This window comes from Haliotis rufescens, unplaced genomic scaffold (genome assembly GCF_023055435.1).
Source record: "Haliotis rufescens isolate VD_foot unplaced genomic scaffold, xgHalRufe1.0.p SCAF_20, whole genome shotgun sequence".
Classification (NCBI taxonomy): domain Eukaryota; kingdom Metazoa; phylum Mollusca; class Gastropoda; order Lepetellida; family Haliotidae; genus Haliotis; species Haliotis rufescens.
The window spans coordinates 5603121-5617396 of record NW_025963891.1 but is presented as its reverse complement, the minus strand read 5'-3'; the positions used below and the strand labels follow the sequence as shown (position 1 = coordinate 5617396).

The window sequence follows — 14276 nt, the reverse complement described above, 5'->3', positions numbered from 1 at the left end:
CAGATTTATTGAATAATGAATTTCTTGTGTCATTTCGTTTGGAAGGTCACTGTTGCAAACTCGTTGTTCACATGATAAGAACAAAAGATGCTTGCCAGTACGAAATAGAAGAAAACACTGTACACAATTGCAGATTTGTTGAATAATGAATTTATTGTGTCATTTCGTTTGGAAGGTCACTGTTGCAAACTCGTGGTTCACATGATAAGAACAAAAGATGCTTGCCAGTACGAAATAGAAGAAAACACTGTACACTATTGCAGATTTGTTGAATAATGAATTTATTGTGTCATTTCGTTTGGACGGTCACTGTTGCAAACTCGTTGTTCACATGATAAGAACAAAAGATGCTTGCCAGTACAAAATAGAAGAAAACACTGTACACAATTGCAGATTTGTTGAACAATGAATTTATTGTGTAATCTCGTTTGGACGGTCACTGTTGCAAACTCGTGGTTCACATTATAAGAAAAAAGATGCTTGCCGGTACAAAATAGAAGAAAACACTGTACACAATTGTATAAAGCTGAATGAAAGAAATCCTAGATAAAAGTTTGAAAGGCAGGTTAAATGTTATCCATTTTATTCCCTAATGATTGTGGCACGTGAATTGGTGAGTGTGATGTTTACTGGGTTTCTTATCCTACATTTCAAAAAGTAAAAACATGTTATTCTGAGCCAGTGAATTGCTTCCACGTCAAGACTAGTTCCATGAATTTGTTTTAAGCTCGTGCTATCACAGCTGTGGGATATTCCAGCGCAGGTTCGATTCCTGTTCACAGCGATTTATCATTTTTGCTTTTTGAAAACTATGTCACATGTGCTACGGGATAGCTCCTTTGCTATTGACGGTCCATGGCAGAGCTGTGATGGCCGAGTGGTTAAGGCGTTGGACTCGAAATCCAATGGGAAATTCCCGCGCAGGTTCGATTCCTGTTCACAGCGATTTATCATTTTTGCTTTTTGCAAACTATGTCACATGTGCTACGGGATAGCTCCTTTGCTATTGACGCTCCATGGCAGAGCTGTGATGGCCGAGTGGTTAAGGCGTTGGACTTGAAATCCAATGGGTTATTCCCGCGCAGGTTCGAATCCTGTTCACAGCGTATCATTTTGCAGATTTATTGAATAATGAATTTCTTGTGTCATTTCGTTTGGAAGGTCACTGTTGCAAACTCGTGGTTCACATGATAAGAACAAAAGATGCTTGCCAGTACGAAATAGAAGAAAACACTGTACACAATTGCAGATTTGTTGAATAATGAATTTATTGTGTCATTTCGTTTGGAAGGTCACTGTTGCAAACTCGTGGTTCACATGATAAGAACAAAAGATGCTTGCCAGTACGAAATAGAAGAAAACACTGTACACAATTGCAGATTTGTTGAATAATGAATTTATTGTGTCATTTCGTTTGGAAGGTCACTGTTGCAAACTGTTGTTCACATGATAAGAACAAAAGATGCTTGCCAGTACAAAATAGAAGAAAACACTGTACACAATTGCAGATTTGTTGAACAATGAATTTATTGTGTAATCTCGTTTGGACGGTCACTGTTGCAAACTCGTGGTTCACATTATAAGAAAAAAGATGCTTGCCAGTACAAAATAGAAGAAAACACTGTACACAATTGTATAAAGCTGAATGAAAGAAATCCTAGATAAAAGTTTGAAAGGCAGGTTAAATGTTACCCATTTTATTCCCTAATGATTGTGGCACGTGAATTGGTGAGTGTGATGTTTACTGGGTTTCTTATCCTACATTTCAAAAAGTAAAAACATGTTATTCTGAGCCAGTGAATTGCTTCCACGTCAAGACTAGTTCCATGAATTTGTTTTAAGCTCGTGCTATCACAGCTGTGGGATATTCCAGCGCAGGTTCGATTCCTGTTCACAGCGATTTATCATTTTTGCTTTTTGAAAACTATGTCACATGTGCTACGGGATAGCTCCTTTGCTATTGACGCTCCATGGCAGAGCTGTGATGGCCGAGTGGTTAAGGCGTTGGACTCGAAATCCAATGGGAAATTCCCGCGCAGGTTCGAATCCTGTTCACAGCGATTTATCATTTTTGCTTTTTGAAAACTATGTCACATGTGCTACGGGATAGCTCCTTTGCTATTGACGCTCCATGGCAGAGCTGTGATGGCCGAGTGGTTAAGGCGTTGGACTTGAAATCCAATGGGTTATTCCCGCGCAGGTTCGAATCCTGTTCACAGCGTATCATTTTGCAGATTTATTGAATAATGAATTTCTTGTGTCATTTCGTTTGGAAGGTCACTGTTGCAAACTCGTGGTTCACATGATAAGAACAAAAGATGCTTGCCAGTACGAAATAGAAGAAAACACTGTACACAATTGCAGATTTGTTGAATAATGAATTTCTTGTGTCATTTCGTTTGGAAGGTCACTGTTGCAAACTCGTTGTTCACATGATAAGAACAAAAGATGCTTGCCAGTACAAAATAGAAGAAAACACTGTACACAATTGCAGATTTGTTGAACAATGAATTTATTGTGTAATCTCGTTTGGACGGTCACTGTTGCAAACTCGTGGTTCACATTATAAGAAAAAAGATGCTTGCCAGTACAAAATAGAAGAAAACACTGTACACAATTGTATAAAGCTGAATGAAAGAAATCCTAGATAAAAGTTTGAAAGGCAGGTTAAATGTTACCCATTTTATTCCCTAATGATTGTGGCACGTGAATTGGTGAGTGTGATGTTTACTGGGTTTCTTATCCTACATTTCAGAAAGTAAAAACATGTTATTCTGAGCCAGTGAATTGCTTCCACGTCAAGACTAGTTCCATGAATTTGTTTTAAGCTCGTGCTATCACAGCTGTGGGATATTCCAGCGCAGGTTCGATTCCTGTTCACAGCGATTTATCATTTTTGCTTTTTGAAAACTATGTCACATGTGCTACGGGATAGCTCCTTTGCTATTGACGCTCCATGGCAGAGCTGTGATGGCCGAGTGGTTAAGGCGTTGGACTCGAAATCCAATGGGAAATTCCCGCGCAGGTTCGAATCCTGTTCACAGCGATTTATCATTTTTGCTTTTTGAAAACTATGTCACATGTGCTACGGGATAGCTCCTTTGCTATTGACGCTCCATGGCAGAGCTGTGATGGCCGAGTGGTTAAGGCGTTGGACTCGAAATCCAATGGGAAATTCCCGCGCAGGTTCGAATCCTGTTCACAGCGATTTATCATTTTTGCTTTTTGAAAACTATGTCACATGTGCTACGGGATAGCTCCTTTGCTATTGACGCTCCATGGCAGAGCTGTGATGGCCGAGTGGTTAAGGCGTTGGACTTGAAATCCAATGGGTTATTCCCGCGCAGGTTCGAATCCTGTTCACAGCGTATCATTTTGCAGATTTATTGAATAATGAATTTCTTGTGTCATTTCGTTTGGAAGGTCACTGTTGCAAACTCGTGGTTCACATGATAAGAACAAAAGATGCTTGCCAGTACGAAATAGAAGAAAACACTGTACACAATTGCAGATTTGTTGAATAATGAATTTATTGTGTCATTTCGTTTGGAATGTCACTGTTGCAAACTGTTGTTCACATGATAAGAACAAAAGATGCTTGCCAGTACAAAATAGAAGAAAACACTGTACACAATTGCAGATTTGTTGAACAATGAATTTATTGTGTAATCTCGTTTGGACGGTCACTGTTGCAAACTCGTGGTTCACATTATAAGAAAAAAGATGCTTGCCAGTACAAAATAGAAGAAAACACTGTACACAATTGTATAAAGCTGAATGAAAGAAATCCTAGATAAAAGTTTGAAAGGCAGGTTAAATGTTACCCATTTTATTCCCTAATGATTGTGGCACGTGAATTGGTGAGTGTGATGTTTACTTGGTTTCTTATCCTACATTTCAAAAAGTAAAAACATGTTATTCTGAGCCAGTGAATTGCTTCCACGTCAAGACTAGTTCCATGAATTTGTTTTAAGCTCGTGCTATCACAGCTGTGGGATATTCCAGCGCAGGTTCGATTCCTGTTCACAGCGATTTATCATTTTTGCTTTTTGAAAACTATGTCACATGTGCTACGGGATAGCTCCTTTGCTATTGACGCTCCATGGCAGAGCTGTGATGGCCGAGTGGTTAAGGCGTTGGACTCGAAATCCAATGGGAAATTCCCGCGCAGGTTCGAATCCTGTTCACAGCGATTTATCATTTTTGCTTTTTGAAAACTATGTCACATGTGCTACGGGATAGCTCCTTTGCTATTGACGCTCCATGGCAGAGCTGTGATGGCCGAGTGGTTAAGGCGTTGGACTTGAAATCCAATGGGTTATTCCCGCGCAGGTTCGAATCCTGTTCACAGCGTATCATTTTGCAGATTTATTGAATAATGAATTTCTTGTGTCATTTCGTTTGGAAGGTCACTGTTGCAAACTCGTGGTTCACATGATAAGAACAAAAGATGCTTGCCAGTACGAAATAGAAGAAAACACTGTACACAATTGCAGATTTGTTGAATAATGAATTTATTGTGTCATTTCGTTTGGAAGGTCACTGTTGCAAACTCGTTGTTCACATGATAAGAACAAAAGATGCTTGCCAGTACAAAATAGAAGAAAACACTGTACACAATTGCAGATTTGTTGAACAATGAATTTATTGTGTAATCTCGTTTGGACGGTCACTGTTGCAAACTCGTGGTTCACATTATAAGAAAAAAGATGCTTGCCAGTACAAAATAGAAGAAAACACTGTACACAATTGTATAAAGCTGAATGAAAGAAATCCTAGATAAAAGTTTGAAAGGCAGGTTAAATGTTATCCATTTTATTCCCTAATGATTGTGGCACGTGAATTGGTGAGTGTGATGTTTACTGGGTTTCTTATCCTACATTTCAAAAAGTAAAAACATGTTATTCTGAGCCAGTGAATTGCTTCCACGTCAAGACTAGTTCCATGAATTTGTTTTAAGCTCGTGCTATCACAGCTGTGGGATATTCCAGCGCAGGTTCGATTCCTGTTCACAGCGATTTATCATTTTTGCTTTTTGAAAACTATGTCACATGTGCTACGGGATAGCTCCTTTGCTATTGACGGTCCATGGCAGAGCTGTGATGGCCGAGTGGTTAAGGCGTTGGACTCGAAATCCAATGGGAAATTCCCGCGCAGGTTCGATTCCTGTTCACAGCGATTTATCATTTTTGCTTTTTGCAAACTATGTCACATGTGCTACGGGATAGCTCCTTTGCTATTGACGCTCCATGGCAGAGCTGTGATGGCCGAGTGGTTAAGGCGTTGGACTTGAAATCCAATGGGTTATTCCCGCGCAGGTTCGAATCCTGTTCACAGCGTATCATTTTGCAGATTTATTGAATAATGAATTTCTTGTGTCATTTCGTTTGGAAGGTCACTGTTGCAAACTCGTGGTTCACATGATAAGAACAAAAGATGCTTGCCAGTACGAAATAGAAGAAAACACTGTACACAATTGCAGATTTGTTGAATAATGAATTTATTGTGTCATTTCGTTTGGAAGGTCACTGTTGCAAACTCGTGGTTCACATGATAAGAACAAAAGATGCTTGCCAGTACGAAATAGAAGAAAACACTGTACACAATTGCAGATTTGTTGAATAATGAATTTATTGTGTCATTTCGTTTGGAAGGTCACTGTTGCAAACTGTTGTTCACATGATAAGAACAAAAGATGCTTGCCAGTACAAAATAGAAGAAAACACTGTACACAATTGCAGATTTGTTGAACAATGAATTTATTGTGTAATCTCGTTTGGACGGTCACTGTTGCAAACTCGTGGTTCACATTATAAGAAAAAAGATGCTTGCCAGTACAAAATAGAAGAAAACACTGTACACAATTGTATAAAGCTGAATGAAAGAAATCCTAGATAAAAGTTTGAAAGGCAGGTTAAATGTTACCCATTTTATTCCCTAATGATTGTGGCACGTGAATTGGTGAGTGTGATGTTTACTGGGTTTCTTATCCTACATTTCAAAAAGTAAAAACATGTTATTCTGAGCCAGTGAATTGCTTCCACGTCAAGACTAGTTCCATGAATTTGTTTTAAGCTCGTGCTATCACAGCTGTGGGATATTCCAGCGCAGGTTCGATTCCTGTTCACAGCGATTTATCATTTTTGCTTTTTGAAAACTATGTCACATGTGCTACGGGATAGCTCCTTTGCTATTGACGCTCCATGGCAGAGCTGTGATGGCCGAGTGGTTAAGGCGTTGGACTCGAAATCCAATGGGAAATTCCCGCGCAGGTTCGAATCCTGTTCACAGCGATTTATCATTTTTGCTTTTTGAAAACTATGTCACATGTGCTACGGGATAGCTCCTTTGCTATTGACGCTCCATGGCAGAGCTGTGATGGCCGAGTGGTTAAGGCGTTGGACTTGAAATCCAATGGGTTATTCCCGCGCAGGTTCGAATCCTGTTCACAGCGTATCATTTTGCAGATTTATTGAATAATGAATTTCTTGTGTCATTTCGTTTGGAAGGTCACTGTTGCAAACTCGTGGTTCACATGATAAGAACAAAAGATGCTTGCCAGTACGAAATAGAAGAAAACACTGTACACAATTGCAGATTTGTTGAATAATGAATTTCTTGTGTCATTTCGTTTGGAAGGTCACTGTTGCAAACTCGTTGTTCACATGATAAGAACAAAAGATGCTTGCCAGTACAAAATAGAAGAAAACACTGTACACAATTGCAGATTTGTTGAACAATGAATTTATTGTGTAATCTCGTTTGGACGGTCACTGTTGCAAACTCGTGGTTCACATTATAAGAAAAAAGATGCTTGCCAGTACAAAATAGAAGAAAACACTGTACACAATTGTATAAAGCTGAATGAAAGAAATCCTAGATAAAAGTTTGAAAGGCAGGTTAAATGTTACCCATTTTATTCCCTAATGATTGTGGCACGTGAATTGGTGAGTGTGATGTTTACTGGGTTTCTTATCCTACATTTCAGAAAGTAAAAACATGTTATTCTGAGCCAGTGAATTGCTTCCACGTCAAGACTAGTTCCATGAATTTGTTTTAAGCTCGTGCTATCACAGCTGTGGGATATTCCAGCGCAGGTTCGATTCCTGTTCACAGCGATTTATCATTTTTGCTTTTTGAAAACTATGTCACATGTGCTACGGGATAGCTCCTTTGCTATTGACGCTCCATGGCAGAGCTGTGATGGCCGAGTGGTTAAGGCGTTGGACTCGAAATCCAATGGGAAATTCCCGCGCAGGTTCGAATCCTGTTCACAGCGATTTATCATTTTTGCTTTTTGAAAACTATGTCACATGTGCTACGGGATAGCTCCTTTGCTATTGACGCTCCATGGCAGAGCTGTGATGGCCGAGTGGTTAAGGCGTTGGACTCGAAATCCAATGGGAAATTCCCGCGCAGGTTCGAATCCTGTTCACAGCGATTTATCATTTTTGCTTTTTGCAAACTATGTCACATTTGCTACGGGATAGCTCCTTTGCTATTGACGCTCCATGGCAGAGCTGTGATGGCCGAGTGGTTAAGGCGTTGGACTTGAAATCCAATGGGTTATTCCCGCGCAGGTTCGAATCCTGTTCACAGCGTATCATTTTGCAGATTTATTGAATAATAAATTTCTTGTGTCATTTCGTTTGGAAGGTCACTGTTGCAAACTCGTGGTTCACATGATAAGAACAAAAGATGCTTGCCAGTACGAAATAGAAGAAAACACTGTACACAATTGCAGATTTGTTGAATAATGAATTTATTGTGTCATTTCGTTTGGAATGTCACTGTTGCAAACTGTTGTTCACATGATAAGAACAAAAGATGCTTGCCAGTACAAAATAGAAGAAAACACTGTACACAATTGCAGATTTGTTGAACAATGAATTTATTGTGTAATCTCGTTTGGACGGTCACTGTTGCAAACTCGTGGTTCACATTATAAGAAAAAAGATGCTTGCCAGTACAAAATAGAAGAAAACACTGTACACAATTGTATAAAGCTGAATGAAAGAAATCCTAGATAAAAGTTTGAAAGGCAGGTTAAATGTTACCCATTTTATTCCCTAATGATTGTGGCACGTGAATTGGTGAGTGTGATGTTTACTTGGTTTCTTATCCTACATTTCAAAAAGTAAAAACATGTTATTCTGAGCCAGTGAATTGCTTCCACGTCAAGACTAGTTCCATGAATTTGTTTTAAGCTCGTGCTATCACAGCTGTGGGATATTCCAGCGCAGGTTCGATTCCTGTTCACAGCGATTTATCATTTTTGCTTTTTGAAAACTATGTCACATGTGCTACGGGATAGCTCCTTTGCTATTGACGCTCCATGGCAGAGCTGTGATGGCCGAGTGGTTAAGGCGTTGGACTCGAAATCCAATGGGAAATTCCCGCGCAGGTTCGAATCCTGTTCACAGCGATTTATCATTTTTGCTTTTTGAAAACTATGTCACATGTGCTACGGGATAGCTCCTTTGCTATTGACGCTCCATGGCAGAGCTGTGATGGCCGAGTGGTTAAGGCGTTGGACTTGAAATCCAATGGGTTATTCCCGCGCAGGTTCGAATCCTGTTCACAGCGTATCATTTTGCAGATTTATTGAATAATGAATTTCTTGTGTCATTTCGTTTGGAAGGTCACTGTTGCAAACTCGTGGTTCACATGATAAGAACAAAAGATGCTTGCCAGTACGAAATAGAAGAAAACACTGTACACAATTGCAGATTTGTTGAATAATGAATTTCTTGTGTCATTTCGTTTGGAAGGTCACTGTTGCAAACTCGTTGTTCACATGATAAGAACAAAAGATGCTTGCCAGTACAAAATAGAAGAAAACACTGTACACAATTGCAGATTTGTTGAACAATGAATTTATTGTGTAATCTCGTTTGGACGGTCACTGTTGCAAACTCGTGGTTCACATTATAAGAAAAAAGATGCTTGCCAGTACAAAATAGAAGAAAACACTGTACACAATTGTATAAAGCTGAATGAAAGAAATCCTAGATAAAAGTTTGAAAGGCAGGTTAAATGTTACCCATTTTATTCCCTAATGATTGTGGCACGTGAATTGGTGAGTGTGATGTTTACTTGGTTTCTTATCCTACATTTCAAAAAGTAAAAACATGTTATTCTGAGCCAGTGAATTGCTTCCACGTCAAGACTAGTTCCATGAATTTGTTTTAAGCTCGTGCTATCACAGCTGTGGGATATTCCAGCGCAGGTTCGATTCCTGTTCACAGCGATTTATCATTTTTGCTTTTTGAAAACTATGTCACATGTGCTACGGGATAGCTCCTTTGCTATTGACGCTCCATGGCAGAGCTGTGATGGCCGAGTGGTTAAGGCGTTGGACTCGAAATCCAATGGGAAATTCCCGCGCAGGTTCGAATCCTGTTCACAGCGATTTATCATTTTTGCTTTTTGAAAACTATGTCACATGTGCTACGGGATAGCTCCTTTGCTATTGACGCTCCATGGCAGAGCTGTGATGGCCGAGTGGTTAAGGCGTTGGACTTGAAATCCAATGGGTTATTCCCGCGCAGGTTCGAATCCTGTTCACAGCGTATCATTTTGCAGATTTATTGAATAATGAATTTCTTGTGTCATTTCGTTTGGAAGGTCACTGTTGCAAACTCGTGGTTCACATGATAAGAACAAAAGATGCTTGCCAGTACGAAATAGAAGAAAACACTGTACACAATTGCAGATTTGTTGAATAATGAATTTATTGTGTCATTTCGTTTGGAAGGTCACTGTTGCAAACTCGTTGTTCACATGATAAGAACAAAAGATGCTTGCCAGTACAAAATAGAAGAAAACACTGTACACAATTGCAGATTTGTTGAACAATGAATTTATTGTGTAATCTCGTTTGGACGGTCACTGTTGCAAACTCGTGGTTCACATTATAAGAAAAAAGATGCTTGCCGGTACAAAATAGAAGAAAACACTGTACACAATTGTATAAAGCTGAATGAAAGAAATCCTAGATAAAAGTTTGAAAGGCAGGTTAAATGTTATCCATTTTATTCCCTAATGATTGTGGCACGTGAATTGGTGAGTGTGATGTTTACTGGGTTTCTTATCCTACATTTCAAAAAGTAAAAACATGTTATTCTGAGCCAGTGAATTGCTTCCACGTCAAGACTAGTTCCATGAATTTGTTTTAAGCTCGTGCTATCACAGCTGTGGGATATTCCAGCGCAGGTTCGATTCCTGTTCACAGCGATTTATCATTTTTGCTTTTTGAAAACTATGTCACATGTGCTACGGGATAGCTCCTTTGCTATTGACGGTCCATGGCAGAGCTGTGATGGCCGAGTGGTTAAGGCGTTGGACTCGAAATCCAATGGGAAATTCCCGCGCAGGTTCGATTCCTGTTCACAGCGATTTATCATTTTTGCTTTTTGCAAACTATGTCACATGTGCTACGGGATAGCTCCTTTGCTATTGACGCTCCATGGCAGAGCTGTGATGGCCGAGTGGTTAAGGCGTTGGACTTGAAATCCAATGGGTTATTCCCGCGCAGGTTCGAATCCTGTTCACAGCGTATCATTTTGCAGATTTATTGAATAATGAATTTCTTGTGTCATTTCGTTTGGAAGGTCACTGTTGCAAACTCGTGGTTCACATGATAAGAACAAAAGATGCTTGCCAGTACGAAATAGAAGAAAACACTGTACACAATTGCAGATTTGTTGAATAATGAATTTATTGTGTCATTTCGTTTGGAAGGTCACTGTTGCAAACTCGTGGTTCACATGATAAGAACAAAAGATGCTTGCCAGTACGAAATAGAAGAAAACACTGTACACAATTGCAGATTTGTTGAATAATGAATTTATTGTGTCATTTCGTTTGGAAGGTCACTGTTGCAAACTGTTGTTCACATGATAAGAACAAAAGATGCTTGCCAGTACAAAATAGAAGAAAACACTGTACACAATTGCAGATTTGTTGAACAATGAATTTATTGTGTAATCTCGTTTGGACGGTCACTGTTGCAAACTCGTGGTTCACATTATAAGAAAAAAGATGCTTGCCAGTACAAAATAGAAGAAAACACTGTACACAATTGTATAAAGCTGAATGAAAGAAATCCTAGATAAAAGTTTGAAAGGCAGGTTAAATGTTACCCATTTTATTCCCTAATGATTGTGGCACGTGAATTGGTGAGTGTGATGTTTACTGGGTTTCTTATCCTACATTTCAAAAAGTAAAAACATGTTATTCTGAGCCAGTGAATTGCTTCCACGTCAAGACTAGTTCCATGAATTTGTTTTAAGCTCGTGCTATCACAGCTGTGGGATATTCCAGCGCAGGTTCGATTCCTGTTCACAGCGATTTATCATTTTTGCTTTTTGAAAACTATGTCACATGTGCTACGGGATAGCTCCTTTGCTATTGACGCTCCATGGCAGAGCTGTGATGGCCGAGTGGTTAAGGCGTTGGACTCGAAATCCAATGGGAGATTCCCGCGCAGGTTCGAATCCTGTTCACAGCGATTTATCATTTTTGCTTTTTGAAAACTATGTCACATGTGCTACGGGATAGCTCCTTTGCTATTGACGCTCCATGGCAGAGCTGTGATGGCCGAGTGGTTAAGGCGTTGGACTTGAAATCCAATGGGTTATTCCCGCGCAGGTTCGAATCCTGTTCACAGCGTATCATTTTGCAGATTTATTGAATAATGAATTTCTTGTGTCATTTCGTTTGGAAGGTCACTGTTGCAAACTCGTGGTTCACATGATAAGAACAAAAGATGCTTGCCAGTACGAAATAGAAGAAAACACTGTACACAATTGCAGATTTGTTGAATAATGAATTTCTTGTGTCATTTCGTTTGGAAGGTCACTGTTGCAAACTCGTTGTTCACATGATAAGAACAAAAGATGCTTGCCAGTACAAAATAGAAGAAAACACTGTACACAATTGCAGATTTGTTGAACAATGAATTTATTGTGTAATCTCGTTTGGACGGTCACTGTTGCAAACTCGTGGTTCACATTATAAGAAAAAAGATGCTTGCCAGTACAAAATAGAAGAAAACACTGTACACAATTGTATAAAGCTGAATGAAAGAAATCCTAGATAAAAGTTTGAAAGGCAGGTTAAATGTTACCCATTTTATTCCCTAATGATTGTGGCACGTGAATTGGTGAGTGTGATGTTTACTGGGTTTCTTATCCTACATTTCAGAAAGTAAAAACATGTTATTCTGAGCCAGTGAATTGCTTCCACGTCAAGACTAGTTCCATGAATTTGTTTTAAGCTCGTGCTATCACAGCTGTGGGATATTCCAGCGCAGGTTCGATTCCTGTTCACAGCGATTTATCATTTTTGCTTTTTGAAAACTATGTCACATGTGCTACGGGATAGCTCCTTTGCTATTGACGCTCCATGGCAGAGCTGTGATGGCCGAGTGGTTAAGGCGTTGGACTCGAAATCCAATGGGAAATTCCCGCGCAGGTTCGAATCCTGTTCACAGCGATTTATCATTTTTGCTTTTTGAAAACTATGTCACATGTGCTACGGGATAGCTCCTTTGCTATTGACGCTCCATGGCAGAGCTGTGATGGCCGAGTGGTTAAGGCGTTGGACTCGAAATCCAATGGGAAATTCCAGCGCAGGTTGGAATCCTGTTCACAGCGATTTATCATTTTTGCTTTTTGCAAACTATGTCACATTTGCTACGGGATAGCTCCTTTGCTATTGACGCTCCATGGCAGAGCTGTGATGGCCGAGTGGTTAAGGCGTTGGACTTGAAATCCAATGGGTTATTCCCGCGCAGGTTCGAATCCTGTTCACAGCGTATCATTTTGCAGATTTATTGAATAATGAATTTCTTGTGTCATTTCGTTTGGAAGGTCACTGTTGCAAACTCGTGGTTCACATGATAAGAACAAAAGATGCTTGCCAGTACGAAATAGAAGAAAACACTGTACACAATTGCAGATTTGTTGAATAATGAATTTATTGTGTCATTTCGTTTGGAATGTCACTGTTGCAAACTGTTGTTCACATGATAAGAACAAAAGATGCTTGCCAGTACAAAATAGAAGAAAACACTGTACACAATTGCAGATTTGTTGAACAATGAATTTATTGTGTAATCTCGTTTGGACGGTCACTGTTGCAAACTCGTGGTTCACATTATAAGAAAAAAGATGCTTGCCAGTACAAAATAGAAGAAAACACTGTACACAATTGTATAAAGCTGAATGAAAGAAATCCTAGATAAAAGTTTGAAAGGCAGGTTAAATGTTACCCATTTTATTCCCTAATGATTGTGGCACGTGAATTGGTGAGTGTGATGTTTACTTGGTTTCTTATCCTACATTTCAAAAAGTAAAAACATGTTATTCTGAGCCAGTGAATTGCTTCCACGTCAAGACTAGTTCCATGAATTTGTTTTAAGCTCGTGCTATCACAGCTGTGGGATATTCCAGCGCAGGTTCGATTCCTGTTCACAGCGATTTATCATTTTTGCTTTTTGCAAACTATGTCACATGTGCTACGGGATAGCTCCTTTGCTATTGACGCTCCATGGCAGAGCTGTGATGGCCGAGTGGTTAAGGCGTTGGACTCGAAATCCAATGGGAAATTCCCGCGCAGGTTCGAATCCTGTTCACAGCGATTTATCATTTTTGCTTTTTGAAAACTATGTCACATGTGCTACGGGATAGCTCCTTTGCTATTGACGCTCCATGGCAGAGCTGTGATGGCCGAGTGGTTAAGGCGTTGGACTTGAAATCCAATGGGTTATTCCCGCGCAGGTTCGAATCCTGTTCACAGCGTATCATTTTGCAGATTTATTGAATAATGAATTTCTTGTGTCATTTCGTTTGGAAGGTCACTGTTGCAAACTCGTGGTTCACATGATAAGAACAAAAGATGCTTGCCAGTACGAAATAGAAGAAAACACTGTACACAATTGCAGATTTGTTGAATAATGAATTTCTTGTGTCATTTCGTTTGGAAGGTCACTGTTGCAAACTCGTTGTTCACATGATAAGAACAAAAGATGCTTGCCAGTACAAAATAGAAGAAAACACTGTACACAATTGCAGATTTGTTGAACAATGAATTTATTGTGTAATCTCGTTTGGACGGTCACTGTTGCAAACTCGTGGTTCACATTATAAGAAAAAAGATGCTTGCCGGTACAAAATAGAAGAAAACACTGTACACAATTGTATAAAGCTGAATGAAAGAAATCCTAGATAAAAGTTTGAAAGGCAGGTTAAATGTTATCCATTTTATTCCCT

At 39.5% G+C, this 14276-nt stretch overlaps 29 non-coding genes across 29 annotated transcripts; all 29 read left to right on the top strand.

Moving 5' to 3' along the window:
• Window positions 1-863: 863 nt before the first annotated feature.
• On the top strand, window positions 864-945 carry Trnas-cga. The gene has a single exon. It is a non-coding gene; the product is annotated as a tRNA-Ser (tRNA).
• A 79-nt stretch (window positions 946-1024) lies between these two features.
• On the top strand, window positions 1025-1106 carry Trnas-uga. Its single transcript has one exon. It is a non-coding gene; the product is annotated as a tRNA-Ser (tRNA).
• Window positions 1107-1978: 872 nt separating this feature from the next.
• On the top strand, window positions 1979-2060 carry Trnas-cga. The gene has a single exon. It is a non-coding gene; the product is annotated as a tRNA-Ser (tRNA).
• Window positions 2061-2139: 79 nt separating this feature from the next.
• Window positions 2140-2221, top strand: Trnas-uga. The gene has a single exon. It is a non-coding gene; the product is annotated as a tRNA-Ser (tRNA).
• Window positions 2222-2964: 743 nt separating this feature from the next.
• Window positions 2965-3046, top strand: Trnas-cga. The gene has a single exon. It is a non-coding gene; the product is annotated as a tRNA-Ser (tRNA).
• Window positions 3047-3125: 79 nt separating this feature from the next.
• On the top strand, window positions 3126-3207 carry Trnas-cga. The gene has a single exon. It is a non-coding gene; the product is annotated as a tRNA-Ser (tRNA).
• Window positions 3208-3286: 79 nt separating this feature from the next.
• On the top strand, window positions 3287-3368 carry Trnas-uga. Its single transcript has one exon. It is a non-coding gene; the product is annotated as a tRNA-Ser (tRNA).
• Window positions 3369-4110: 742 nt separating this feature from the next.
• On the top strand, window positions 4111-4192 carry Trnas-cga. The gene has a single exon. It is a non-coding gene; the product is annotated as a tRNA-Ser (tRNA).
• A 79-nt stretch (window positions 4193-4271) lies between these two features.
• On the top strand, window positions 4272-4353 carry Trnas-uga. Its single transcript has one exon. It is a non-coding gene; the product is annotated as a tRNA-Ser (tRNA).
• A 743-nt stretch (window positions 4354-5096) lies between these two features.
• Window positions 5097-5178, top strand: Trnas-cga. Its single transcript has one exon. It is a non-coding gene; the product is annotated as a tRNA-Ser (tRNA).
• Window positions 5179-5257: 79 nt separating this feature from the next.
• Window positions 5258-5339, top strand: Trnas-uga. Its single transcript has one exon. It is a non-coding gene; the product is annotated as a tRNA-Ser (tRNA).
• Window positions 5340-6211: 872 nt separating this feature from the next.
• Trnas-cga lies at window positions 6212-6293 on the top strand. Its single transcript has one exon. It is a non-coding gene; the product is annotated as a tRNA-Ser (tRNA).
• A 79-nt stretch (window positions 6294-6372) lies between these two features.
• Trnas-uga lies at window positions 6373-6454 on the top strand. Its single transcript has one exon. It is a non-coding gene; the product is annotated as a tRNA-Ser (tRNA).
• Window positions 6455-7197: 743 nt separating this feature from the next.
• Window positions 7198-7279, top strand: Trnas-cga. The gene has a single exon. It is a non-coding gene; the product is annotated as a tRNA-Ser (tRNA).
• A 79-nt stretch (window positions 7280-7358) lies between these two features.
• Window positions 7359-7440, top strand: Trnas-cga. Its single transcript has one exon. It is a non-coding gene; the product is annotated as a tRNA-Ser (tRNA).
• Window positions 7441-7519: 79 nt separating this feature from the next.
• Window positions 7520-7601, top strand: Trnas-uga. The gene has a single exon. It is a non-coding gene; the product is annotated as a tRNA-Ser (tRNA).
• Window positions 7602-8343: 742 nt separating this feature from the next.
• On the top strand, window positions 8344-8425 carry Trnas-cga. Its single transcript has one exon. It is a non-coding gene; the product is annotated as a tRNA-Ser (tRNA).
• Window positions 8426-8504: 79 nt separating this feature from the next.
• Trnas-uga lies at window positions 8505-8586 on the top strand. Its single transcript has one exon. It is a non-coding gene; the product is annotated as a tRNA-Ser (tRNA).
• A 743-nt stretch (window positions 8587-9329) lies between these two features.
• Window positions 9330-9411, top strand: Trnas-cga. Its single transcript has one exon. It is a non-coding gene; the product is annotated as a tRNA-Ser (tRNA).
• Window positions 9412-9490: 79 nt separating this feature from the next.
• Window positions 9491-9572, top strand: Trnas-uga. The gene has a single exon. It is a non-coding gene; the product is annotated as a tRNA-Ser (tRNA).
• Window positions 9573-10315: 743 nt separating this feature from the next.
• On the top strand, window positions 10316-10397 carry Trnas-cga. Its single transcript has one exon. It is a non-coding gene; the product is annotated as a tRNA-Ser (tRNA).
• A 79-nt stretch (window positions 10398-10476) lies between these two features.
• Trnas-uga lies at window positions 10477-10558 on the top strand. The gene has a single exon. It is a non-coding gene; the product is annotated as a tRNA-Ser (tRNA).
• An 872-nt stretch (window positions 10559-11430) lies between these two features.
• On the top strand, window positions 11431-11512 carry Trnas-cga. Its single transcript has one exon. It is a non-coding gene; the product is annotated as a tRNA-Ser (tRNA).
• A 79-nt stretch (window positions 11513-11591) lies between these two features.
• On the top strand, window positions 11592-11673 carry Trnas-uga. Its single transcript has one exon. It is a non-coding gene; the product is annotated as a tRNA-Ser (tRNA).
• A 743-nt stretch (window positions 11674-12416) lies between these two features.
• Trnas-cga lies at window positions 12417-12498 on the top strand. Its single transcript has one exon. It is a non-coding gene; the product is annotated as a tRNA-Ser (tRNA).
• Window positions 12499-12577: 79 nt separating this feature from the next.
• On the top strand, window positions 12578-12659 carry Trnas-cga. Its single transcript has one exon. It is a non-coding gene; the product is annotated as a tRNA-Ser (tRNA).
• Window positions 12660-12738: 79 nt separating this feature from the next.
• Trnas-uga lies at window positions 12739-12820 on the top strand. Its single transcript has one exon. It is a non-coding gene; the product is annotated as a tRNA-Ser (tRNA).
• Window positions 12821-13562: 742 nt separating this feature from the next.
• Trnas-cga lies at window positions 13563-13644 on the top strand. Its single transcript has one exon. It is a non-coding gene; the product is annotated as a tRNA-Ser (tRNA).
• Window positions 13645-13723: 79 nt separating this feature from the next.
• Trnas-uga lies at window positions 13724-13805 on the top strand. Its single transcript has one exon. It is a non-coding gene; the product is annotated as a tRNA-Ser (tRNA).
• Window positions 13806-14276: the final 471 nt, after the last annotated feature.